Source organism: Aotus nancymaae, unplaced genomic scaffold, assembly GCF_030222135.1.
Source record: "Aotus nancymaae isolate 86718 unplaced genomic scaffold, 86718_ANA_hifiasm-v0.15.2.pri h1tg000012l, whole genome shotgun sequence".
NCBI classification, from domain to species: Eukaryota; Metazoa; Chordata; class Mammalia; order Primates; family Aotidae; genus Aotus; species Aotus nancymaae.
The window spans coordinates 2,088,390-2,093,811 of record NW_026988423.1 but is presented as its reverse complement, the minus strand read 5'-3'; the positions used below and the strand labels follow the sequence as shown (position 1 = coordinate 2,093,811).

The 5,422-nt window shown below is 38.0% G+C and overlaps 1 pseudogene; it reads right to left on the bottom strand.

Annotated features, from left to right (window-relative positions):
* Positions 1 to 1,509: 1,509 nt before the first annotated feature.
* On the bottom strand, positions 1,510 to 2,550 carry LOC105719506 (guided entry of tail-anchored proteins factor CAMLG-like; annotated as a pseudogene).
* Between the last annotated feature and the right edge of the window lie 2,872 nt (positions 2,551 to 5,422).

Genomic DNA, 5,422 nt, shown 5'->3' with positions numbered 1-5,422 from the left:
AATGGGAGGGCAAAATGGATTTACCATCACCTATATTGAAACAAAATTAATCAATCCTAAGAACTGTGAGCCATCCCAATGGAAGGGGTTTTCATACTCTGCTTGTGAGATGGCCCAGAACAGTAATGATTGTAAGCTCTCAGTTGGCACGCTGGAACTCAGAGAAGAAAGAGAAAAGTGGACCTCACACACCTAGCTCATTCTTAGGAAAATTATCAGGCAAAAATATGTCGCCTTCCTGGAGGGGAATGAGCGGAGATGAAAGAGGTCAAAATAACTGACTGAGCTCTCTTGGATGTTAGAGTGGGAAAGAATATTTCTCTCTCTAAAAATACCTAATCTATTTTAGGCAAGATGATGATGTATTTGTATTTGCCAGGATTTTCCTAGTTTACATCTGTTTTCCCAGTGTAATTTTGCATTGTGTTCCTTTTCATTCTCAAAAGAGTTCAAGTTTGCATGACAAATTAGGTGGCCATCTTAATATTAGAAGATAAAGCAGATTTCTCTGGAGGTACAGATTGTGGCATCGTCTTTCAGAATGTGTAAGGGTTACTGCGTCTAAAAAAGAAGTGATGAGGCATAGGAATAAGGAAAGGGAGAGGGATGGGCAAAGAGAAGCACGAACCTCAGGAAAGCACGGAGAAATGGCTGAACAAAGAAACAGTGCAGTTTGTGCAGAAATTGCAAAAATGTGTGTTTTTCTTACAGCATCAAATGTAAGAGAGAAATGATAACAGAAGAAACTAAAACTGGGTTTCTATTAGGAAAAAAGGAAGGTGAGATCCTGTGCTACTTATGGGCTGTTTTGTAACACAGCTTAAAATATCAATTATTTTTCATTTCAACATAACTCCACTGCCTGGCTTCTAAGAACCTTCACAAAAATATGACTAAGGAGATATTATATATATATGCACACACATATAGATAGATACAGATCTATATAACTCAATTTCTTCTATTACTTCCCTATTATTGTAGCTTGTTGTATATAGTTTCTTTCACGGATAAACTGAAGGAATATTCTGAGACACTTAAATCATACTGTTAACAGGTAGCATTTTTTTTTTAACATTAAGACAATTCAGTTTCTTTCATTTTATTTTTAAGATGGCTTCATTTCTTAGGACAGAATGACACAAATACAAGAAGCAGTCTTTAGGGCTGCCTGAGACCACATTAATCTGCTCTTCTAGAAGGACTAGCTCAGCTCCCAAAAGAAGAATTACAAATCTGAGAAGTTAAGGGCAAAGTACAGAATAGGGGTTCTGATTAAACAAGAAAAATCAATTAATGACATTGGTCCTCTATTCTTCATGTAAATACTAATACAAACTCAACGCTTTTAAATCAGGGAATCTGGCATTCTATTTCTAATAAAATAGTTTTACAACCCCTAAAGTAAAAGAATTACATGAAGGTTTAAACCAGTTTGTCTCCTTTAGAGACACGGCAATGTAGAAGATGATTTTTTTTGTAAGCTTCTCCTTCTCAGTTCTGCAGGCTTCACGGTACTTCAGAGCCCCAATAATCAAGCAGTTCATGACAAAAGATCAGGTGAAAGAGTAGACACAGAGATCTGCGAAGACTTTGCCCATTTTGCCACAGGTATCCATTGATCCATTTAGCCCTTCAGCAGGAATTCCCGATGATAGAAGTGCAGCTGTTAGTACTGTTGTCTTTAGCTTCTTTTCACTCTCGGGAAAATATTTGTACAATCCCATGTATGCAAGTTGTAAAGTAAGAAATGGAGCAAATACGGACAAGTATTTGCAAACAAAAGCTCTGACTCCAAGAGCAAGAAGAGCACATCCCACCAATCTAAATACTCGGAAAGAGTCAAGTTCCTCTGTTGTACTTCCACCCTCTCGATTGAGTTTTTCACTAATCAGCGGTTTCCTTAGCTTCACTGCTTCTTCGGATCTGGAAAGATACTGCTCTAGGCCATGCCGGGACCCCTGTGACCGCGTCCGCTGTCAGCCCCTCTGTTCCGCTGCCGGGACCCCCGTGACAGTGTCCGCTGTCAGCCCCTCTGTTCCGCTGCCGGGACCCCTGTGACCGCGTCCGCTGTCAGCCCCTCTGTTCCGCTGCCGGGACCCCCGTGACAGTGTCCGCTGTCAGCCCCTCTGTTCCGCTGCCGGGACCCCTGTGACCGCGTCCGCTGTCAGCCCCTCTGTTCTGCTGCTGGAGCTCAAGGCTGACTTGTCACTGCGCTCAGGGGGTTTAATGAGAGTCCAGTTTGCCTCCCAGCCGGGTCCCCTTGACCTCGGCCATACCACCCTGCTGGTCAGTTGTTCCTGTACTGACCGAATCACCCGGCACTGCTGGCTTTGACAATGAAGGAATGCTGAGGGACTTCAGTTCATCACTGTCCTGCTGCTGTGCTCCCCGGCCTGTGAAAGCCCATGATCCAGTTGACGTGCTGTTCCCAGTTCATGAGCAGCTTTCTCCGACCTAGCTAGGCCCGACGCTGGGAAGCCGACAGTCCTGACCCCACTGGGACCCCAGCCTGTCCCTATCATCAGTAGCGATGGCCATTGACACCATCTTCTGTCCACAGTCTATTTTGATTTTTTCATTTTTTCAAAACATTAAAAAAAATTATACTGTGTTTAAACTCAAGACATTTAAAAAATGTTTTAAAAACTCTTTTATCTAGACAAATGTATACATTTCAATCAAATTTCACCTTTCATTTGTCAAGTGGCACTAAGACCCACTGTAAAAATATTTATTCAGTTAACATTAATGGGAAGACACTTCTTAGTTTCACCCCATTCTGCTTTGTCTCAGTTTCTGTCCATTAGAGCCTCTACTAATCTCCCAGATGTTTTACAAATTATTATTTTCCACAATAAGATACGAGTCCTAAGTTTATACATGAGGAATTAAAGACTCAAAGATAGGGAAGATAATATTTAACCTAAATCATGACACCAATAACTATCAAAACTCTGTCTTAAATCCAAATCTGTTTGCTGCAAAATCAAATGACCTTTGGACTACACATACTGCCACCTTCGCATTACCATGCTTTTCACTAGATTCAAAAAGGGTCTGAAAGTGTTTCTTTAAACATTGTCTAAACTTTAGCTGTTTTTGAGTTATTCAACATACAGGACAGTCATATCAATCAGAAGAAATTAAATAATAGTTTAATGATAATGATATTAAATCAGTTGTACACCTGCAAAAATACATCACAACTTTGTATTCCAGGGAAACTATCTCCACCACCATAACTTTCAAGAACTAGAACAGAAACAAACAGGAGGAAGAGATGTTCCCACCGCTTCTCTTCTGTAACCCTGAAGTATTGTCCTCCACGTCTCCTAGTGTCTCTATCTCTACCTTCATTACTACATCTCTATTTAGTGGAGCGTAAAATTATTCCTCTTTACTACACACTCTTTTTCTCTTTCACCTCATTTTTGCCAATAGATATGTTGTTTGAGAGGCAGAAAAAAAATCAGATTTAAATAGTCCTATAGCACTTCTGAGACTGCTCTACATTTCAAGCTAATCTATTAACATTTTGTCATTATGCACTTTTAAAAATAATTTCCCTAGTCTTTTTCATATGAAAAAGTTTCATATGAAACATTAAAAAAGTTCTTATGAGTCAGACAGAAAAGTATTTCTATTTTGACAAACAATATACATTACCAAGTGCAGCAACAGTTTAGAAAGCATGCATTCATTCTAAGACCAGTCTCATAGACAAGAACAAACAAACATAAAAGACTAATCCTTGAACTGTATAGAAAGAATCCTGAACTTTTATGCTTTTATAATCTTGGAGTGGTTGTACGCGTACTATGTTGAAATGTTAGAAGATGAAGAACGAATTCTGCAGAACTAAGAGCAGTTGATATTTTGTTATGTTTACTTGCCTCGAATAGAGTCTCTGAAAAGTAAAATGTCACATGAGACTTTCCAGTATCTTCCATCTATAAACCAGAAGGCCTCTTATGTTTAACCAGACACCTCACGGCACATTTTAGTTAACACTTTTGTTTCCTCCCAGTATATCTCATTCAAAATACTCTAGAAAAGCAAATCAACAGCTGATTGTTCCAAAAACCTTTTGCTTTACTATCCAAAAGTCAAATAATTCTAACCTTTTGTAGAGGACCAATTTTACAAAATTCTAACTGTTTTTTAAGTTTCTGCTCTGAGCCATCTCCCAATTATCCCTAATAATGATAGGATGAAAAATTAAACACAGGACTCAATTAGAGTCTCACTGATAATTAATAGATTAACTCCTAGTCCTAACATAGGTAAACTCCTTCATGATCCTTAAAAACTGAGTTAAAAATATGAGCAATGGCTAATAACATTTGCCTAAAAATTTCTCTGAACTCTATAGGTTAAAAAAGTCAAATTTATTATATACCCTGAAAATACCGATTTTTTTGACCTTTATTTATGAGTTTTGGTTAGTTTATCCCTTAATCTTCAGTTCTCCATAGAACTGCATGCCTACTGATACAAAGAAACAGAACAAAGAAAATAAATATAAGTTAAAATCTCTGCCTTCAATTAAAATAATACAGAAAAAATAGATGGAAAACAGCAAGGACAACTGTGAAACACCAGAAAATATTTTCTCATTGAGGGTTGAGGGAGAGCTGGAAGGGAATAAAGAGATCATTGAAGTGACTATGACTGAGAAAGCCCCACCTGCCACTGGGGCTCCCTCCTGCAAAGCTTCAGTGGGGCAAAGGATGACTAAGGCTCCTAATTTAATTGAAAATATGATTTCCATACAACTTTTATAGAAATTTCTAATTTTCTAGAAAACAGAAAAGGAGAGAAACATACCTCATGTCAGAATCCCAGAGAAGTAGGAAGATCACAGACATGGTTGTATGATCCAAGTTTCCCCACTTCCTGGTATAGAACAAAAGAAGTAAAATTACTCATGAGCAGAACTGTGAAGATATCTAGGCAAAAAGTGCCACTTTTATTGTGAGCCCAGAAATTTAAAAGGTGGACTTGGGTAAAGTGGGTGACCAAGCCACCATCCTCTAGGCAGATACCATGACATACACAAATCTCCCCAGAATGCAGATGCAGTTCTAAGAACAGAGAATGATCCTGTAGTACTGGAGTTGTCGTTTGGTTTTGGTTTTGTTTTTTGCTGGTTTTATCACTCACAGAATAAATTCTGGACATTAAGTAATAGAAGTTAGAGATGCCTGTACTAAAGTATTCATCAAGTATTACATTAATTATCATTATACATTTTTTTTTACCAAATTTGGATTTAATAAAACTAGATGACATTCATTTTGTATTTATTCTTATTTACTATGTTCAGCATTTTATATACATTATCTAATGTAATCCTCAGAAAAATCTGATAAAGTGGGTATTATTATAATTGCTAGCTTGGTGACGAAGATAATGAGGC